Genomic DNA, 23461 nt, shown 5'->3' on the forward strand with positions numbered 1-23461 from the left:
GGACAAACTTCAGTTCCAAGTATCTTCATCTGCAGACAGTTCACACAAGACTCCACTGTTTCTTCTCACACTGATCTTGTTTTTATATTGCAGACAATTTTTTGAGGGGGAAGGGCAGATGGGACAACCTCCAGTTCACGCCGATTAGCTAAATTAGTACTAATTACACCTTTGTTTCATTATGAAGCAACTGAAAGGATCTAGCCATGAATTTAGATCTGCAGCATAAAAGGAATCATACTTTCCCAGACGCAAGGCTGCCATGATAGCAACTACCATTTAATACAGGATGCTAATAAATAAATACCAGATTTGGGACTTTCTAGTGCCATTGTCACAAGCCTACAGCCAAAAGGGTGCACGCACTTTTTTCCTTTGGATCAAAACATCTCGTACACGCCCGCATTCAGCATTTTTCTACTAAATTGTGGTAATAAGACTGCTTGTTCAACAGGCAGATGGACGTGACGGAGCAGACAGGTACCGGGGAGCACAGCACAGGGGAACCACCTCTTTACGCTATGCGGGAACCATAATAAAACTCCACAGAGCGTATCTGCTTAGTTCGCAGCAGCTAATAATATTTCGCACACAGACAAGACTTGAAAAGTTGGCCTTTAGGTGACTTAAACTATGATTGTACCTAAATGTTTTAGGAGATATTAACAGTATCTCTCAACTGTGCAGAAATTGCGTGCAAACTTCTTAATCATAGCACTGAAAGCCTCATTTTTTTGTCCTCAAGGCAAATAGCAACAAAACTTCCCAATGCTCCATTTTTTTTTCCTCATAAATCCTTACAGATTAGTTTTAATGATTTGTTAATGCTGCAGTTTTATTTGGTTTATTGGTTATATTTTTAAATACATACATAAATGATTTATTGTCTGTCTACCTTCCAGCAGCCCTACTATAAAATTTTCATTTATTTCTGACATTCCTTCAATTAACATATAGGACTCTGATAAAGTTTTTTTTTAATAAATAAAACCACATTGAACAAAAGATATTCTTTAGATAGAGATATTCCATTTCATATATCCAGTGAAAAATGTACCTGGGAAAAACATGCAAGAATTATAAAATTTATTGTTTTCCCAGTCTTGGCAATCTAACACATCCAGAGACTAATCAAAGCTGGACAAAAAAAAAAGCTAAATTTAATTAAAACATACCAAACTTTTAAATTGACCATTAATTAGATAAGGTAATATAAACAAGTTGATTTCACTGTAGGTCACTATATTATCTAAAAAGTCTAAGTGTCTATACATTCACAAACTGTTTGAAAACAGTACTTTCCAAACAATGCTGCTGTCAAAATACTGCTCTCTACTGCTATACTAAAAATCACTATAAATCAGAAATAACATTAGCCGTAATGATCTCAAAACACCTTGACGTGTAGTAGATAGAGGTACTTGAATTCTGCACAAGTGACAGAACTATAATGCCCGGTTTCATTCCCAGGTATATTTCAAAGGCTATATTGTTTTTATGGGCTCTGTTCAGCAAATTTTTCAGCAAGAACTGCTCATTAGTTGCATACCATTTGCCAAATACAAAAGCTTTATTTGTCATAACAACACTGCTGTTCCAAACAGATAAAGAGATACAAATAATAAAAAAAGATTGGGGGGGGGGGTGTCAGACAGACTTATCTCCTCTTCAGGGTTAGCTGTCCACGCGCAGTTAAGTATGACTTAGCGTGGCTTCATTTTTAATACACACTACAAGTAAAATGACTACAACATGGATTTGTGCTTTGATTTATTGTCTTGCAAACAGAGGAATGCTAATTTTAAGAAGCCATTCATTTTTGGATTTGTACAAAAAGAAAAATGGTTAATCTTTTATACTTATATATAAATATTTCAAAAATGTTTTAGGAGAGCAGGTAAGCATGACAATTTAATCAGAGTACTTCTGCACATATTTCTCTTTTTCAAATACATATAGATTGTCTTCTAAAACAAGTATATCATTAAAAACAATTTTCTAATGTGCAAAACAAATTGACTGCAACCTACCTATTTTTAAAACTATTTTAAGAAATTGAAAATAATTGTAATACTTAAAGACTTGAACAACTGGCTTTATTTTTTATAGAATAAAATGAAAAATGCATAAAAATTCAAAGTGCTTGCTTCTTCTTAATGCATATAAGCCAAGAACTGCCCTCAACAATGCAGTCACAGTTCATGCTCTTAAATCGGTTGGAGCTCCACATTCATCGGGGGGTAACATTCATCCTTTTGTGTTTTCTTTTTACTTACAAACAAAAGACACAGTTGTTTTCCACAGTTCAAAATGAACGAAATGTGAAGCCAATCTAAGAACCTACTGGAGTTTTTCTAAAATAGAAAATGTTATTCTTCAGGTCATAATTCTTGTTCTGAATACAAAAGCTCCACAACTTTGCTCTAGTTGTGCAAAAAGAAGATGTATGAAGTACTGTTAAAAAAAAAAGAAAAAAAAAAACAGTCATACTTTACTATTACAAAAATAATGACATTTTGAACTCATAGTTTAACACAATTGTGAGTGTCCACTTATCTTCCAATAATCCACTGGAAAACATTTTGGACAATGTGCAACATTGCTTTCAATCAACATATTTTTTTAAAAGTGGAATATTTCATGTCAAAACAAACAGGTGCATCTTTCCTCTGGTTTCTTGTAATCAATAACAATTTAAAACAGATGGATACAGGATCTTTCTACATAAGGCTCTATACATAGAATTAATCCCAAACATTTAGGAAATGTCGTGTCTTACAATTTTAACTAATACTACACATGCATGTGTAGAATATGTGGAACATATTGGAAGGTTCTTCCACAATGAGAATTGCCATCTATGCATTTTCTTAATTTGGAAAGACCTAATTATTGAATCACTTTGTTACAGTACATCAGGAAAAGAAAGATATTTTGGTTATTTAATCACTCATTATTCCAATATTTATTGAATTATACCCCAGGCTATCATCTTAAAATGTGTGGATATTTAGTCACCCTTAGACATTTAGACTGCTGTTATAGTTAATGCATTTATTCATAAATGACTATATAACCTAATGTATTTTGTTCAATCATTCTCCATAACTGTCTTTTATTGATAAAACATAATTAGTTTTATTAAGTGTGACTGGTACACTGTTTATTCCAAGTGAGTGAGTATTAACTTTTCACTTTTTTGTTTTTGAAAAACCAGATGGAAATTTTGAAGAATTAAGGAACAGCTTGAATGTCACTTATGTGAAAACTGTGCAAGTATGACATTATTGTCACTTTTGTTATTTGGATTCATTTTAAAAAGTACGTAAATTACTTATCACAATAAGATGATAGTCCTAATGAAACAGAGAACGTGTATTATGCTACAGCTAAAACAAAGTAACATGATTTAATTCAAGTAGGCTCTTCCAACAAAGCAAGTAAATTACCATTGTCCTACCTTCAAAATATAAGGCTGCAAAAGCCTACCTTAATCCCAGCTGTATTATCCTCACAAGAGTTAGAGATATGTCTTGATTTTCATATTGTACAGAAATCTCCACTGAATTGAATTTCTGAATAATCCTTACCTCACTGCGGGGGGAACCCACACACTGCAAAGAAAGATTATGTTCACTACCTCCTCATAATTCCTTAACAGCATTAAATTAAGAAACCCCTCTTTCTTCATCATAGCTAATACCTCAGTATTCTTCCATGCAAAAAACATGATGCAACTTTTCAACTCCCAACACCTATCAAAATCTTTATAAAAGACATCATTTATGTATTTTCCGTAAGTCTTACCACTATAATCCTATTGGAGTGTAATTGCTGTGGCTAATATCCTTACCCTGTTACGAAAATGGTCAACATAAATGTGGCACTGAGTTGTTAAGATAATACATGATCATGCTGTGAGAGGGTAATACCTATACAATAGCCCTTGCCAATACCATAAATCTCTTTATTAGACAACAACCTATTACAGGAGATCTACTTAACTGTTTCCCTACTTAGAGGGCCATTTGGTGTTACAATAACAAGCTGACTTTTCACATTAGCAAGGATTAGCCAGTATAAATAATAAATCAGCACCGAGTTGGTGCTCTTTTAGATATGGTAAATCCTTCCTGGTGTTTAAAAAGAGAATCCAAACTAAAACTCTAAGACTGTGTTAACATGTATGTTAAGTTTAAAGCTCTGCAATAAACTAACAGAAAATGAACTCTCAAACTGATTTTTGTGGTGGATTTATTACAAGAGAGTATGTTATTGAGACCTGTTACTATTTTATGAAATGTGCATCCATAATACTCTATTTCATAACAGTATCACAGCAAACTACCTCTAAACTTACTGAAATAGTCTAAAGCAAAACTACTGCCACCACTTTTCAGAGCCGAATAGTGAAGAATTCATTTAAATACCATCTCTTATGCTTCTTGCTCAGCAAGCAAACTATACTATAAATGAATTATATTTTTAAACTGAAAAGGTCTTAACTTGGATCATACACTTTCACCATCCAGAGAACTATAATACAAATGATAAAATGTGAAGTACCTCAGATCATTTCATTCAGTGTGCTAGATTAAGGAAAAATCTCTATTTGAAATAAGTATTTTGGATGCTTCAAGCTAGTATTTAAATTAATATTTACAAATAAGCTTCTTTCTGATATTCTTGGTTCCTTCTTTGCCAGTAGTTTCCTTAAAAGGTTAAGGCAGCAATCCTTACCACCGTTTGTCTATTTAAGTACTGCTGTATGAATTCATCAGTTTTATTAGGATGAAACCATTCATCTTTTTACATCTTATAACACAAAAAAAGCAAAATTAACAGTTAACATTGCATTTGCAATCAGCATGATTATGAATCATAGTACTGCTGGTGGAAAAAAAAGGGACTTACCTATTGCTTTTTGGCTAGCACACTACACTGCACGAGATGCACTGAAGACCTCAAAGTCCTGTGCTGTCTCTCTCGTGCTGACAGGACATTTTTAGAATAAGAGAAGACAGTTGATGCAACTAAAACCTGCTTCTCATTATACAAAGTACCAAAACTGTTCTCTTGTATCTTGACATCTGAAAAAAATTTTTTTTTGTTCAGTTCTTTTTAAACTTTCAATAAAAAGGCACTTCTTGGAAAAAAGCAGCTTTTATAATGCCTGCTTTTGCTTACTGTCTTTTTTAAATTTTTTGCCCATTCTTATTTACTGTTTCTGATGGACAATCTTTTAAAAAGCTTTTTTACCGAGCCTTTCTCCTCTGCATGGATATAACAGAGAATACACAATGAAATGAAATTGTACTTACTGGAAACAATTCAGCCCTGAATGCCTTGATTACTCTGATTATCTCATATACAAGCTCCCTCTGCAGGTAATAAGAAGAGTTAGCAAAAATATGTGAAAAATGTGGGTAACAGCCGGCATAGGAACCCAAATAATTGGTCCCCATTTTAAAGAAATTCCCCAGGAAATGCTTCTGAAATGTTATCTGATGCAAACAGTTAACACAGAAAACAGCGTTATTTTTTTTTCCAGATCTACATATCTATTCTTGTTCCTCAGAAAAGGTAAACATTCGGCTTTAGTCTTTCCTATGTCAAAATATACTGATTTCTTTTCAAAGTCACCTAAATGCTTTTGGGAAAGAAAAAAAACATTGATCTGCTTACCCAGAACCAAACAGAAATGAAAGGCCTCCCCAAACAAGAAAACAAATTCATCCTATCTGATGCATCTCCCTAACCCCAAAATAAACAAACGGCAGCATCCCTCATTATATTTACTGTGGGGAGATAAAACCCAATGATGCTTTCAGATACGATTACACATGCACTCCACCAAAGCTTAAAAATCAACTTAACTGAGTGGTATGCTTATCTCAAATATTAAAAAAAGTCTCTAGCAATTTATATTAAATTATGAAGTAACAATGTAGTTTTTATTCAAGTGGAGGTAAATTGCTTTTCTTCCAGAAGGTATTACCCTTACCTTGAAATATCTTAAGTTTATTCTTCACAATGTACATAACATGAACTTTCTAGATAAATATCCCTTCAAAACAAAAAGCTTCAATGAATGAAGCTATAAATATTAAGCAGACCAAAACTAAGTCTTCCTCCTATCTAACCTCTAGCACACAGTCTCCGAAAACTGGGACGACATTAGGCAATGTTAATTTCTCTTCTAACATACAAAGACTGAAAGAAAGCCTTTTTTTGGTTTTTCTTATAGGGCCAAAACTCACTTTCTGCAAGCATTCGTTTTATGCAGGATAGTCGTAAAATAAAGGATTATGTGCTAAGTGACCTTACTTTTCACTGGAAAAATAAACTCCAAAATATAACCTTTTAAGTTTCAAGAGCAGTTTCAAAAAAAAAAAAAAAAAAAAAAAGCTCAAATGAAATTCTAGGTAAGGTTACAGCCATTACATGGGGCAAATGTAGGGCAAATTTGAGGTATTCACTCGAAGATGACAGCTGCTGCATACAGAGCTCTTCCTCGCTGCTGGAATACCTTTAACAGTTGGATCCGCAAGCAGGTATTATCCGATCCTATTATAAACCTCCTCAAAGAAGGGAAAGAATGAGGAAGCAGAGAACGCAGGAGAATGTGAACATTTCGGAGAGATGAAGCTCTCTCCAAGCACTGGTTAAGATTATTGCCTGAAGGACAGGAGCATTTCTTCTCACTTTCAAACTGTGCCGGTGGTGAATGCTTTTAGGCCAACTTCTCCTCCGCCCCCCCATCCTGCAAACCCCGTCCTCTCCAAGACGGCTTCCAGGCTCCTTTCATTTCCCTCCAGTCGCTGCCTGGCCAGGAAAACCCCAAGACTGTGGAGGCACCTTCTCTCCTTGAAGCAGTTTATACAGATCTACACAAGAATCAGCCTCCCCCTTTGACAGTCTGCGTTTAAGAAATACCTCTTTAACTGAAGCGAGTCACAGCTTTGTAAGACACTGAGCCCCTCAGTATTTAAATACCAAATTCACCAACAAAATAGTTATGAATTGATCTTCTGGAGAACATTCAGTTTGTTCAACCCAAAGATGGGGGTTGAACCATCATTATTCATGCTGTGAAACCAAAGTTTCCCAAGTTAGTCACTTCAAGGAGGAAAAGTCCAAATTAAAATTTCAAAGAATGAACAAATGAACGGCTGGATCAGATTAAAAGAATTATGCCGACCATAAAAACTGGAATCAGGAATTTGTCAGAGAAATGCAGAGTCAAAAACAGAATTTCTTCTTAGGAATCCTTTCTTAAAAGGCCACTTCATTTAGAACTGACATTGACTATTACTATGTAACTGTTTTTGAACACTGTTCATACTGGTGTTGACTGTTATGCCATAAAAAATGACAAATACAATGATGTTAGGAAAAAAAAAAAAGAGAGAGAGAGAAAGGTGAAATAAAATCTCCTTCTGGCATGTGGTCTCTCTCCACCACTGCAGCACTAATTTCAGAGTAAGGCTCTCTATTTACACCAGATCCCATCAACAGCAAAGCAAGTATTATAGTCAGAAACAAGGTCGGTCATCCCCTCCCCAGCTGCCAGAAACAATTTTTAACAGTAATCAGTGCTAGATTATTCTGTCATCTAGATTCAGAGCAATAATCGGTTTGAGGTGTTGACTGATATGAAAATACCAACAGAGGGCACAAAGAAAAGAAGCAGCCTATCTAAATGAGGTATTTGGGATTTTATCATGTCCAGAAGCAACTAAACAGAAATTGCAGCTTTTAAAGCACAATTCTCCAATGACAGATTGTTCTGATGCTACCTTACTGACATCATCCCTTTTTTTAAAATAGCTGCAAACATAAATGCAATTGTACATTAAAAAGGTGCACCTCTTAAAAATGTGCATTTTGAATATTAAGTTGTTCTCTACAGTGCCCCACTTAAATAAAAAAAAGCAAAGAAACTTAAAAGATATGAAAATTCCCTTCTTCATAGATCTTCGTTTGCCATAAAAGATATGAGCATGCCCAACACCTAATCTATGTATCGAGGCACGCCTAATTTAAGAATCCGCATTTGAAAAGCACTTTTATTTGTACAGTATCAGAAATCAGGATCTGAATAGCAGCCTTCATTCCTTTTATTTTAGTCAAGCATTTGTAGCTCATTATGGCCAAGTAACACATCATTAAAATATAAATGCGGTATAAAAAGCTCTCATACACTGATCAGTGTCAAGTCAACTCACATTATATCTTAAGAGCTATTCCACTTCTTCCCTCACACTGCCACTTGGGCAAAACAAAGCATCTTTCAAAGCACTGTAAAACCCTGTTAAAATGAAAAAGACATTCTTTTCAGAGATATTTAGAAGGGACAAAACAGACAGCCCTACACTCTGTCATATTTGTACGATAAACATGGAACAGAATAGATTTCCTATGACAAAAAATGCATTACTTTAAAAAGAAAATATTCTTAATATTGCATCTACCTAAGAGGCCTAAGTAGCTTCTTCTTAGCTCTAACTAGATTTTCTCTAAAACTAGCTACTTTCACTACTGAAATACAGACATTGATATTTAAATCTTTTTGTGTAAATGTTAGTGTTTATAATATACTCCTAAGAGATTAAGATTAGGAAAAAAAAATAATCACACAACCAAGACAGGTCCTATTTTTCTCAGCCCATGATCACTTGTCAAGCCATGATTAATGCTGTGCTCTGTAGAGGGAGACATTACATCTAGGCTACAACAGACCTGAATTTTACCCTAAGGCAGAAGTCTGATTTAAACATCTCTATTTAAAGTGACATTTGTCCTCTCTTTTCAACCAGTTTCCTCTGAAATTCCAGTAAACTGACTTTGTGACCTACAAATGGTCCATTGATTCTAACTTGCCGTGTAGCCTGTCCTTGTAGCAAAGTTAGTTTTGGTGGCTGAATGAAGCAAGATGTTATGCATTCAAGAAAAATACAGAAGCAGAGTCCATTAGGTGCTCTATTAAATACTCGGTTGGATAACAGCTACTAGAATTTACTGATAGAAGGATTCCAGCTTACATAGAAGAGCTAAAGATAAATAGTGAGGTCAATATTAAAAAAAAAAATCAGAAAATATTTTTATATTAAGAAGTAACAATGGCCTTCATATTCTGAGGGGATGAGCAAAATTTTTTTTTTATATTACAGTCAAGAACACGGACATTGTCAGGGCCACCCTGAAAAGTAATTACATTTTATCTCTTGCCTTTCACTCTGCAGTGTCTGCTCGGGTATTTACATTTGTCTGTTACAAGAACAACAAGCAAGTCAGGAGAAAAAAATAGTTGTGATCACTTATCTCAAGTAAATACTATTTCTCCAGTGAATGGTATTATTCCATCTATTTTATAAAGTTATTGTTAGATACTTTGATTTATCTGTAACTGCTGTTGTAGGAATAAAAATAGACATGCTTTCACCTTATAAAGAAATAGTCAAATAGTAGACCTGGACATGTAGAACAGTCAATATTCTTCTTACTGTACATGAAATATTGCAACTTCTGATAATATTAAGCAATTCAGACACTGCTGGCAAGTTCCTACTAACTAAGATAATCTTATTTCTGGTGCTTTTCAGGGTAAATTGACTTTTTCCCCCTTCTCTTAGTTGTTCTGGTAATTGAACAATTTCACGCAGGTGTGATGGGACCTTCATTACCAGCAGATGACACATAAAATAGTCCACAAATAGGAAGTACGGTACTTCATAAAATTAAATTTTTATTGTAATTAAGCAAACTGTATTTAAGCTTGTTTTATGCCAGAATAACAATCAATAGCATTTTGCTGGAGACTGCACTCTACCTGCAGGTGTTAAGCATTGTGTTTGCTTCAGTCAGTCTGCAATGCTTTGATTATTATGCCTTTCTAAATAATTTTGGTAAATAACAGGCTAGCGTAAGTTGAATCATTGCAACAACACCTTATGAAAAATCAAAAAGATGGAAATCATGACATGCGCAGATTATATTTTCTCCTAAAACCCATAAAATACTCACTTTATATAGTTATTCATAACCTGGTGATGCTACAATTCCAAATTTGAATGAGGACTTTTTTTTTAAGGAATAAATTTCTGATTTTAAGCTACCAGTGTGTATCTAGAATATACTATAAGAGCTTAATATTCATTATATAAGTGTATCTCTATGACTAAATCACTAGCAGTAAACAAGCCTAAGCTGTATAAACACATCTCCTACATTACTGGTTGAAAAAATAGGAACTCCAAAAAATGTAACAATTGAAAAGGGCTTTAAGCCCCTCATCTTTCACCTTTTAAAGGAAGAACACGTAAAAGAACAGTATCATATTTATCAAATAAAAATGAAGTTAAAAAAAAAAAAAGTGTATTCACATTACATCACAAGTTACCAAATATTCCAACAGAGTCACCTACTACTTTTATTTTAAGAACTGTTGGAAACCAAATGCATCCATCTTTGAAAACTATTTAAAGATTAAACATGATTGTTAAGAAAATTAAGAATGGCCTTAAAATAGCTTTTTGTTTTTCCAGTTTCCTTGACATCCAATTACAACCATGACCGTTTAAATCTTTTACTTGTTTCAAACTGAGGGTTTTAAAAAGAAATAACAGACAGCTTTTAAGTTTTAAAGCTGCACATGAATACTTAAAAAGCTGAATTTCTTGCAATTTCAAACCACTTTTGTACATCACAAAAATAGCATCAATTGTACAAAATGCTTCGAAAGAGTTCTGTTTAACATGACATTTCCAAGCAGCACGCCTGACGACAAATTTCACTAACCTGTGCTCTAAAGTATGTTGCTTTATAACTGACTGCTTATCTATCTATGCATGAATATGATTTCAATTATACTCCAGTCGTGATTTAACTTCCTCTTTTGCAGTTCACCTGGTAAAATCATTAATCGCTTCTTCAAGTTGTTATATTAACACTCATCCACATATATTCCTCAAAGGAAATGCAGAAAGGACATACAGCAATTTTTAACATAAAAATATCTTCAAGTGATTATTGGTAAAATTGTTTTTTATTAGGCATGGTGCTATTCTCAGCAAAAACTGTATCAAAATATATATATTCATATATGCACGTCAACATCTTCAGTGGACATATGATGAGCAAGGGCTTGGAAATACATAAAATTTTTAGACCAAATTTCAGCAAAAAACTTTGACCAGTTTTTCACTCTTTTCTAAATATCATACAACTCTTTATATTAGAGGGGTATTATTATCTGTTTGAGTTTATGATACACTATATAAAAATATATTGCAAATTCAACTTTGACAAATATTTTGCCTAACTGGAGACTTAGCTTTCGAACACACAAGAGAAAGCTACATAGCTTTTAAAAAAACCTGTAATTCATGACTGTCCTATTCTTTATCTGACAGTACCATTTAAAAAAGTTTAATATTAATCAAAAAGTCACTTCTACATATTACATTTTCAGTAATAATCATCATTTAATATCTGTTACTAACCATAAAAACTACACACTTCTAAGACTATACCACCTTGTTCATTTAAATTTTAATAAGATGCTTCCTTACTAGAGATTAGAATTCCTCTCTGAGTAACCCCCTTTCCTGACTTTAAGCATTAAAAGCAATAAGAGATAAATAAAACATGGAGAAAGCTTCTGAAGTGATCAAATAAGGACTAACTAAGCAAACTTTGTTTTTTTTAAAGCTCTCCTCTTGCTCATTTTAAGGAGGGAAACACCCAGAAGCCTGGTGTTAATGTCTCTGCTGATTGTGAAAATTGCAGCAATAAAAACTCCAACTGCTTGTCTTAAATTAAGACTTGCAAGACTACATGTGAGATCTGTATCTTTACATTAGTTTTTATAACATTTGGAAGTTTGGTTGCCTGCTTTGATGTTGGTCTATTAATGAGCAGGGGAGCCAAAAGCCAGGAAAAAATGTTTACTGGAAATTCTCAAGTCAAAACCTGAAGTAATTGGTTTGTTCTACCCCATATGATTCAATATCCTGATTTCCCCAACTACCAGCTCCCAGAGCTATCCGAGTGTCTACATTTCTTTGCTGTTGCCAACACATAGTAACCCACAGTGATTGAAAATGGCAGCTGAAGTGCTGCTGCAGCACATTTATTTTTCTCTAAGTGGCCCAATTTTATCATCTGAATGTTGAAAATCTCCTTTCCACTACATTTTTTACCTTTACAGATTTGTCGAATTTGGGGCTGCCATCATAAACTGAAGTGCAACATTTTCAAGACAATTTTTAGATTATCCCTAATAGCTCCAAAGGATAATGCGCTTTCTTTATAGCACTGTGCATTCAAAGCAGACTAGTTAACAACAACTTAAGTGTGATAATGGCAATTACATCAATATGTTCCTTTTATACCACCAAAAGGTACTGCTTCAGACAGCTGAAGACATTAGGTAAATAAACTGCTGAAAATTACCTCAAAGTAATGACACACAATTTTAGGACCACTAAACATATCTATCTACAAAATACCCAAATGTTCATGTCCATTTAACAGAATCCTGTGTAAATTATTTAATTAACTGCAGGGTTTTTTTGCAGTTACTCCATATATACTCAGCTTCTTTATTAAATGGAAGCAAAAGTGAAGCATAAGTGAAGACATCCGACAATAAAGGCATATCATCCCCATGTTAAAACAACAACAAAAAAAGAAACTATCAAATGGAGGACCAAAAAAAGCCCAAATCACCCACACCCCTACATATCAGGTACTTAAATACACTTTTTCAAAACACAAAACACGTATTTCAATACCATTCAACTCAAAGGTTTGAGGCACAGGAAGTTTTTCTTTTTCCCAGAGACAGAAACCAGAATACAGTCCCTAAGAAGCATCTGGTCCCTGAAAAAGGTCCCAACTTATTGACAGATAACTGGGTTTTGCTTGGCTTTTGGTTTGCTAGATTATGAATATTGATTCGCAAAGATAATGAAAGGGTAGGCCGAGCCACATCTCCTTTCAGATGCAAGGAAACAGTAACAAATGAATAAAAGACTGTGCAAATATTTACAGTCACGTAAAACAACTTAAAACATGACTAATATTTTGCAGTACTACCAGACCAGCAATCCTACCATATTTATTTTTAAACTATTTATTATAGGGCAAGAATAATTACAAATTAAGTCATCTTAGTAAACTTAGTATAGCTGATTAAATGAAATTACAAGAAATACACATTTTCACTTTTTTTTAGGATAAAAAGGAGAGGGAAGCATATGGCTGGTGGTCATCAAACTTCTTTTAAAACTCTCCATAAAAATACCTATTATGCTAGTCTACCCATTAAGAAGAAAAGTATGTTTGTTTCAAAGGCTTGCAATTGAGAGCTTTTTATTACAAGATTTCATTTGTTTTCTGAAGTAATTAGAAGGTCCTTCCTATTCAGGCCCCTAATGCAATAATGTGTAGGCCATACCCAAAGCATGAGTCCAGTAGAAAAGGTTTTGTAAACCCCACTAGCAGAGAGGAGACATCAGAAACCACGCAACAGTGGCTGTCATAGAAGGTCACTTTTTTTCTTGGAACAAACCATTAATCAATAGAATATAGTTGTCTGCGCGCTTGCAGGGGCTCTGCAGCACGCAGACCTTGCTTTTCACTCACATAATTGCAAAACAGCGAAAGTTCAGAAACATAACCCAAATCCACCTCCCCATTTTACCCCCTTACAATTCCCACTGCCCTTTGGGCCTCTGCTTGGAAGCAAATGGAAGACAAGCCGAAGTTTTCTCAATTGAGCCGGGGCGAGGAAACCTTTGATATGCTAATCCCCTCCTTCAAACGGTAAGCATTCACACTCGCATTAATTCAGACAATTTGTGCAGAATGATGCGAGATGGCACCTCTTTCAGCGGCAGGCAACAAAAGGAGGGGCTCGGCGCGGCGGGGCGCGCGGGCTGCGGCCGCCTGCTGCGCGGGACCCGTCCGCGCGCGCGCTCGCTGCTGCGCGGAGCGAACCGCACCTGAGCACGGCAGCGCTCAGACTTTCCGGCGAGTCCCGCGCAGACTAACAACACCAGGTTATTTTTAGAGCCAGACACAGCAACGGTGCCTCATGCCATACTCTGTTTTCTGTCTCCAGATGGCCCCAGTTTTCTACATGTGAAAATAAATAGAAATAAGGGGAAAAAAAAAAAAAAAGTTGTGCTCGCCGCACGACCGACCAAGGGCGATGTATCTCCCCCCCGCCCCCCGGAGAGCCTCGCCCCCTGCGCGCGCTCGCGCTGGACGCTCGGCCGGGTCGTAAAAATCAGCCCGCAACAGGTAATTATTTACTAAACGGAGACAACTTTCCCCGCCGGGCGCCGCCGGGGCCTGCTCCGCGCCCGGCCCCGCTCCGCGCCCCGCCGAGCCCCGCGGGCGGCCCGGGGGCAGGAGGCGGCCGGGCCGGGGGGCAGCGGCCCCGCTCCGCCGCCGGGGGGAGGCAGGGAGGACCCTGCGCCCGGCCGCCCTCCTCCTCCTCCTGCTGCTGCTGCTGCTGCTGCTGCTCCAGCCCGAGCGGCGGGTCCGCCCCCCCCCCCCCGAGCGCGGCGCTGCGCGGGCTGTGCGCGCCCCGCGGCGAGCGTCCCCCGCGGGCCGGGAGCGGCGGCGCGGAGCGGTGCTTACCTCCGCGCCGGGGTGCGTGCCGGGGCGCCGCCGCGCCGCGCCCGCGGAGAGCGCTCCGCCGAGTCGGTCCGCGCCGCGCAGCGCCGCGGGAGCGGGGGGCGGCCGGCGCTGCGGCTCGGCAGGCTGGGACGAGGCGGAAGGCGGCTTCTCCTGCGCGCAGCCAGCCGGCAGGGCTTCGCCAGGGTTAAGTCAACATCTTCCCGCAGTTTCCAGCACGCCGCTCCGCACGAGACGTAGGGTATCGCCAGGCTCCCCCCCCTCGCACGCAAAAAATTAAATTAAATTAAAGAAGGCAGAAATCGAGGGGACGATAGGTGCAGCGCGCACGGTACGTAGCCAGCCCTTGGAGTCCTTTTCATGCAACGATCACGAGAAGGGAAATCAAGGCGATGCCAGCAGCAGGAGTAGCGGGGAACAACTCAAAAATTTTACAATGAAAGCCCCCCTCCTCTGTGTCTCTGTCGTTCGCATCGACCTAATTTACATCTCCCCGGATGACATTCTGGCCTCTGGCATGATACAGGTCCAGCCCCTCCTCAAATTTCTCATCTTCCTCTCGATGCTGCTGCCCCGTGATCGACTGGAGACCTGGAACCAGGCGCGGAGCTAGTAACGCACGCAGCAATGGAAAAAACGCAATACATACACACCAAAAAAAAAAAAAAAAAAAATCCCAATGAATTGTATCGCAGCCTCCTCCTCGCTCCTGCACCTCTCCGTGCGCGACCGGGGATCGCCAAGTCCTGACACAGACTCTCCACCGGCTCCGAACTGGAGTCACCCCGGCCGCCGCCGCCGCCGCCGCCTCCAATCTCCACCCCCTCCGTCTCCGCTCCCTCCCCTGGGCTCGGCTAATCATATAAACATATTATCACGTAGCGCAGCACCGGCGAAGGACAAAAATCTCTCCCTTCCTGCTTTTCCCTCTTCCCCTCTCCCCCCGCCCTTTCTTCCACCCCTGGTATGAGAGGGGCGGGGGGGGGAGATTTAAGGCAAATAAAAAATGAGCGGCCGCTCAGCACAAAACGTGAAGCAGCAGCGGCGGCGGCTCCGCGCCGCCGCCGCCCGCCTCGCTCCGCCCGCGCGGATCCCCGCGGCCGCGGCGCCGCTGCCGGGGGGGGGGGGCGCCGCTGGGGGGGGTGGGGGACGCGCGGAGCTGCCGCCGCCGCGGAGCCGCCGGGGGCCCCTGCGCGGCGCCTCGGGCCCCAGCGCGGCCGGGGCCTCCCGCCGCGGCCCTGCGCGCCCGCTGCGCGCCGGCAGGCGTCTCCGCCGCACTTCGCCGCTGCCTCCCGCGCCCCGAAACTTGCGCGGCGGCCTGCGCTGCCGCGGGGGGGCCCCGGACCAGGGCGGGCGCGCTGCCGGCCCCGGCCGCCCCCTCCCTCTCTCCCTCCCTCCCTCCCTCCTCCCGGCCGCCGCCGGCTGCGCCGGGAAACGACCGCCGGTGGGCGAGCACCAGCGCGGAGCGGGGCGGCGGCGGGAGCGGCCGGGTCTCGCGGCCCCGCGGCGCGGTCACGGCGCGCTCGGCCCGTTCCCTTCGCTCCCTCGCGTGGGAGCTGCGCTGCTCTCGCCCGCTGAGCGCGTTTCCTTGCGCCGCTCGCTACCCGCACCAGCCGTCGGAGCACAGCGATACGTTAGGGAAAACATGTCAGGACAGGGTAAACAACACTTGGAAGCGATTTAAAGGATACTAAGTTGCCTCATTCATGTGCTCAGATGTAAAACGCAGTCTAGTAGCGCTGTTGCATTCCTCCCAAAAGTGCTATCTTAAAAATGAGTTTTTTTCCTCTCTCTCTCTGTACTGATGCAAAATACCGAGGCTCCGTTCTGACCTTTCAGGATGTGTAACATGAAAAATTTTGGCTCTCAAGGTCAGCGAGAAGCAGCTGGGAGTTAGCAAGTGCTGGTTGCTGCAGGAGCGCGGCGTGGACGGGCCCTGGGAGGGACACCAGGCCCCAGGGCTGCGGGGAAAGGCGACCCCGAGCTCCGCGCACGTTCCCATCCGGTCACTTCTCGGCGAGGGCTGCTCTGAATTAGCGCCAGGCTGCAATGGCCATGGGGGAAACAGAGGTACAGCCAAAGATCAAAGCAGCACGAACCTGTCCTGGTAATTTCTCCCTTATTTTTAGACATCCCTCCCTTTTCTGGCTACAACAGTGGAATAAAAGCCCTCTCAATTGAATCTACCCACAGAATCACTGGCACAAGACAGGACCACTCAGGGCTTGTTAAGCTCTTTTAGGTCCAAAGCATATTTACAATTCAGCTTAAAACACCCACACCACACCAGGAAATCAGGATCATTACCTTTGTTAATGGTAATGATTTATTTTTAACTTAATTATTTCAATTTCTCTGCATACCTATGCAATTAGTGTTACTGTTTAGAAAATTTTAACATGCATTAAGAGAAGCATGACACGTTTAAAAGGAAACCAAATCATTAAAACCTTGCTGCATAAGGTAGTAAGAATGATAAAGCTGGTCTTCAAAACAACATCAAACCTTCAGCAATGCTAGCAACAGTCGCAAGGATTCGTATCTAAAAATCACTGAAACGCGGGCCCCAGCCATGCTGACCTTCCTCAGTGCTCAGTACCTGCGGGGGGGAGCGTGAAGAGCAGCCCCAGGTTCTCCGGGCAAAAGGAGGCATCTGCCTATACGCAGGAGTCAGTCTTCCCGAGGCCACTTTCAGCTGGGTTAAATCTGCAAACCGCCTCAAAACCAAACTCAGCATGGAAGGACAGAAGATCATGCGTCTGCGTGATGGTTTTGTACCTACTATATAGTTAAAAGTAAAAAGTATGAGTTACTGCGAGTGGCAAATGTAGCAAAAAAGCAGGTTGTCTGGGTTTTGTTTCATATTTTTAAGTCCTTTGTGTATTCCCAGTATAGCTGATTGTCCTTTTGTGCTGAAAATATAAATATCGTTATAGAACCTTATGTATTCTAATGGAATTAAATCATAAAGGCATTTTAATGTATTTTATTAGAAACTGATTTTCTTGAGAGGATTGGATGCATCTGTTATGGAGACATTCTTACAAAGAAGGTCATAGAAATGTAAAGATATAAATAATCAATTAGATATCATTTTACTATAGTTTTACTGCATATCTTTAACACTCATATTCAACTTTTTGCCAAATAAATGTAACTACAGATAAACAGTGGTAGCCCTGAACTAACAGCCTTTTTCTCAGTTGATGAGAGCAGGATTTAGCCAGAAAACAGTCAAGAGTACAACAAGAATTATGTGGGCTTGGCAGTTTTCCTTTGAGAGGAAGTGAGAGAGAGGAATTCTTCTATTATTTGGAGCAAAAAGTCTACAGGTTTCAGTAAGATTTTTACCCCTCTCCCCCCTCCCCCAAAAAACTGCAGAACTGCAGAACGGGCCTTTTCTTAATGTTTGCAGAAGTGGAAGGAGATTCACCCACATGGATTCAACTGCAGGATTGAAGTCTGTTTTCCCCTTTTTCATCAAGAGCTTCAGGAATCATATTTCCTTCTACATGCAGAGATGGAGTTTTACAACTCTGAGTTGTAAAACTGAGTTTTAACAATTGGTAAAAATGCACATAGAGACCTTTCAGCTTTTGTTTTGAAAACACACACCTCCATTAATTCTCATTAAATCCTGCTTAAAATATAAGAATACCTTGCAGAAGGGTATATTGTTTGGGCAAGTAAAATATTATTATTCAAGCAATTAATTTTACTGCACATGAATCGTCATCTGTTTCTTTAAAACAGAAAAATTGCACACACACAGACCCATAGCATACTTGAACTCAATTCTTCATATCTTGCTCAGCCAAAATTTTTGCCAGATTTGAATATTAAGATACAAAGGAATTATGACAAATCAACTTTCTTTTCACCATAAAGACTGCTTACTATTTGCTTTTTGCTGTATTCCTCCAAAAATATGTACCTCCCTCCACATGGACTCCATGAGTGAATACAGACAAGTAGATTTTCCTTTAAATCTTGCTTCTCTGCAACATTGCAAAATATCTACCTTGAAAAGACTACAAGAAATTTTATAATCCTAGCAAAATCATTTGTTAATATGTTTATCTACCCATTTCACTAATGTCAGGTTTTGTAATGTTTCATGTTAAGCTGTATGTTCTGTGTGTCTCTCTCTGAGATTACTTTGACAACCCTACTGGATCATGTCCTTGAAAAACTAAAAGCAAATTCGTAGTAATTTCTGAAATAATCACAAGAACTGTATATCAATGAGTCTTTCTAGGGACTACATGTATGACAGTAACAACTGGAAAAGATTTAACTGTCAGCTGTGTACTTGGAGAAGGTGCATCTGAAAAAGATGATTTAACTTATGGCAAAAATTAGCCAAATTATGATGTCTGCAATATGATCTTGTTGAGCCCAGTAGAGTTTTTTTGCCATAGAATTGCAGCTTACATCTGCCTATTCTTGAAAAAGATTAATTTAAAATGTTTTAATATCTTGATAAATAATTTTTATATTGCCCTGAGCGTTAGTTCCCCCATGAGAAAAGGTTTACACAGATTTCATGCAACCTATTTTTTTACTGCTGGAGTTTTATGAAATGATTGAACTTTAAATATTAGCAACTGACACTTCCTCCTATATGTACACACTCCTGTGAATAATGTATCAATGAACATATAATTAGATGCAATATAAGCAAAGACTGACAGAAGAGATTATATATGCGTAGTACAGTAGCATCAGCCTAAAGTTGGCATAATGTAAAGACATGGTCTAATCTGGCACATGGAAAAGTAATAAACCATTAGACGATTTCACCATTTCAACACAAAACTGAACAGGCCAGATTTTGCTTGTTTCATTTAGGGAAAGCTCCAATTAATTCTGCAGACAAATTTATATAAATAAAGTATGCATGATATAACCCATAATAGGAAATATCTAACGTATCGTCTTAAGATTTTGGAAATATATCTTGACTATTACCGGTCTTTTAAACTAAGTAATTGATTTTAGTGTCACCTGGGAAAAAAATGAAGCCCATCAATAAAATAAGAGAATCCTGCAGCTGTTCCTAACAAATAAATGTAATACGAATTTGCATTATACATAGTTTACTTCACTAATCAATTTTAATGACTTATAATCTATATTATTATTTAAGAAATGGCAAAATCATTGACTTACTCATAACACTTGCTAATTGTTTTTAAAAATAAATTCTATACATAACTAAGGAAACACCCATTTCCATTTGTTTTATGTTAAACCAACATCTAACCACTCATGGTGATTTCATTCAAAGAAAACAGAAGGAACGCATTAGCTGTGTGGTTAAAGAGATTGATGGGCTTCAAACATTTTAACCATGGATGTTTTTTTTCCAACTGTAGAAACTCATGTTTTTAATTTAAATAGCTTCAAGAAAATGAAGATCATTTTATTCAACAAAGCTGTTGTTTCTTGTTTCTTAGACAGAAATTAATTTAATTTTGTTTAATTAAGTAATATTAGAAACAACTTTGTTTAGAGAGAGTGCAGCTATGAAACAAAAGCATGTGTATTCCATATTAACTACGTATTTTGATACAGGATTTTTGTATCACATTAATCCATTATAAAAGATCAATAAGATTTTTACCAGTGAATTTAGATGCAGGTTTTTTTATGTTCATGCTAAGACATTGCAGTTGTTTCTCCACTCTCTGAAATGCAAATTTGGGGGAGCAAAGGAGCTCTGTGTTATTGTGGAAGGATGTTCCTTGCTGTGTGTTTATGGGTGTTTGTTGGTGGAGAAAAGTTGCAGTCTAATTCCACAGGCATTTATGAAGGCCAAAGAGTTTTCAAGATTGAGCTGTTAGGATTCATGTAGCAGAATACATTTAAAAAAATGACGAGTACAATTCCCTGTTATCATATGAACAACTCAGTACAGAAGCTGAAACAATGATATCAGTAAAGAACTACAGTGCTGAGCTTTTGGGGGAAGAGAGATGTCCATGAGATCCCAATTCTCCAAATAGTTTTGCACATTTCTAGGTTCCCTTTTCTCCAACTGTTATATCTGTGTAGGCACTACTTCTGCATTTGGGCCACAAATAATGTTTTTTAAGGAAAGAAGCAAGGCCCAAGAGAGTAGAAAGAAATTAAATAGATTTTTCTATTTAAAATAAATGCATTTTTGCCTGGCAGGTAGGGAGCTCTTTCTCCTCCTCCCCTCACATAGCTCTATTTTATATAATTTTCTGTGACTTTGCTAAATCTCTGTATCTCTTTCCCTCACAAATTTGCAGGCAGAGAGGTGCCCCGCATCTCAGACTGGCACGTCTGGAGATCACTGCGTATTCTCACCACCTTCCTCACCTCCTGTTACGCGATTGCTTCATGTAACAGTGTGGGAAGATGTGGAACCGAGTGGGAGAAGGCCTGGATGTCTATGCTGAATGCCTCTACTTTCTACAATCTGCATAAGAAACTTCAGGTGCAGATCTAGAACTCAGATCCACTAGAGAGTGCTTTTAACTAGAGCAGCTGGCTGCCCTGTTATGTTGATAGTATGCCACAAAATGAAAGGTGATGAAAAAAAGGTGAACAAAGCATGGATCATTCAAAGGAGAACTACTGCATTTCCAAGTATGAATCCATGAAGCCTTTTCTCTTTTTACCTAAGAGTCTAATATAAGCATCCTACATACTATTAAAATCCATGTTCTTGACTGTGACATTATAACGTAGGCCAAGACTTTTGGAGGTATTCACCTTTATCTGCATGGCACTACAAACCCATGAAAATTTAGATGCCTGAGTAGGGGGTAAGGTTGAATTTACTTTCCTCAGAATAGTCACAGGATAAAATACATCAAAATCTTGGACCACCAACCAGAGCTCAGGCCTCCCCATTCCAGTTGACTGCACAAATCATTAAGCTACAGAGTCATGTTCCCTCTGGTGCTCTCACTTTCTGGCCCAGTGAACCCTGAATTATTTTCTGCCTGGTGAGCAGCTTTAACAGGAGAAGGGGAGAATATCTCCATCTCCGATCAGGCTGTGGGTTAGAGAACTCGGTAGCTGGGGAGAGACATGCATTTGACTCCCTTCAGGCAGAGGGGAGAACTGATCCTGTTTCACATACTTTGGACAAGTCTCTAGCTACTGGTTATAGAATAAAGCTACACCTGTAGGAGAAAGTGGTAGTTACCACTGGGTTCAGTGAGAGCGTAGCCGTGTTGGTGGGTGTCAGGCACTCTTAGAGCATGACTATCACCATTAAGTGCTCGGTTTTGTTTTATAGACAGCCTTAGCAATGATGTGGGCACAAAGCTCCCTAGTCTGCTTTATCTTGACTGAAGCAGTGCTTGGCATGATGAGTGTTAGAGCTGTAGGAAAATTTCATATAAAAACATAGAAGTGCCTACTGAACATAGACGTCCTCCCCAGGTAGGCAGCACTGAAGCAGAGGTTTTTCTAAATTTAGGGGCTTAAATCCCTTCTACATTTCTCTTTAGGAGTCTAGTTAGATTCCTATCTAAATGCCTACATAAAAGTCTGTTCCATAGTCACAATAATCAAGTTCAGAGATATGGTAATAGATTATGAACATGAAATAACAGAGTGATCGTGATCAATCATGAACAGAAAAGAACCTCCCACAGGGTCTTCCTCACCTCATGACTGCAACTTTCCCATTCCCTTATCAAAAGGCAGGGTGTGAGAGCTGTATTTGCTCCCAAGCTTGTGTATTCCCATTCCCATTTACCGTGTTTACCATGTTTCCCATGTGCCATCAGGTAAGAACAAGTAAGATTTCTGAACAATTCTGTAAGAACAAGTTTTTTTTTAATTTAAATTTTTCAATTGGTAGCTTTAATCAAGACAATGTATCAATGGCGCTTTATGTACATGTCATCTGGTTCTGCTTCTCCCTTTCCCGTGCCACTCTGGAAGTACTCATAACCTCAGTTGATTGGTTATACTTGCTTTGATTTTGTTTTGTGGTTTAAGCGAAGGAATTGGTCCCTTCTATTTTTTTATAAGAATATATTTTTTGTTCTTGGTACTGACTGCCATTGAAATGCTGACAGTTATGCGATTGGCTCCCTCTGGAGCAGACACCAGAGATGCATCATGGATCACTGGTCAGAAAGCCTGGAAGCAGCAGCAAATTCAGTCTCTCCCCCTCCGCATCCACTCTGTACATCAGTTCTGCTTTGCCATCCATCCCAGCTGGCGTGGACAGAAGATGGAGAGGGAGACCCAGATTTGTTTCCAAGCTTACATCTTCTAGTTCACATATTGTCATGCTTGTGTTACACTGCCAGGTGTAACTCTGGCAGCTGTAAGAACAGTCATTTTCCTTCACCGAAACTGCCTATAAAAGCCTGCATTTCAGTAATGATTTGTTATACATTACAAACACCTGCAGCACATGGGAATTAATATCACTAAAGTATATGGATCAAAGATATTCCACCTTTTTTTCTTTAATTAAACGATCATTTACTTCTGACAGACCTCGATGTTTTTGACAAATAGTATTTGAATCTGATTGAAGGTATGGTTACGCCTTTCTAAAAACACTGCAGTCAAAGAATGATATTACTACCATGCTACTGTCGTAAGGAACATCGATTGACTGCTTAGTACGACTGCTAATTATAAATATTAAAATATATTCAATAATTAATTAAGATGCTCTTTCTCATCCCACTAAGAGCACTGGCTGCTGTCTGTTGAATAATCAACACCAAAAGGTGATCTTTTTATATTATATCTGATATATCTGGTAATGATAGTACTACATTAAATATATCAGTAAGACAACATACTT

The 23461-nt window shown here is 39.0% G+C and overlaps 1 protein-coding gene across 13 annotated transcripts in view; it reads right to left on the minus strand.

Moving 5' to 3' along the window:
- Nucleotides 1-23461, minus strand: part of ADGRL2 (adhesion G protein-coupled receptor L2) — a 392431-nt gene that overhangs the window by 142370 nt on the left and 226600 nt on the right. The window contains exon 1 of one of the 13 annotated variants that reach the window (XM_067301002.1): nucleotides 14653-14729. The exons of the other annotated variants lie outside the window; for them this stretch is intronic. The gene's annotated coding sequence lies outside the window, so the exon portion shown is untranslated. Of the gene's footprint in view, nucleotides 1-14652; nucleotides 14730-23461 lie in introns of those variants that run through there. 13 annotated transcript variants of the gene reach the window in all.

This window comes from Apteryx mantelli, chromosome 8 (genome assembly GCF_036417845.1).
Source record: "Apteryx mantelli isolate bAptMan1 chromosome 8, bAptMan1.hap1, whole genome shotgun sequence".
Lineage (NCBI taxonomy): Eukaryota > Metazoa > Chordata > Aves > Apterygiformes > Apterygidae > Apteryx > Apteryx mantelli.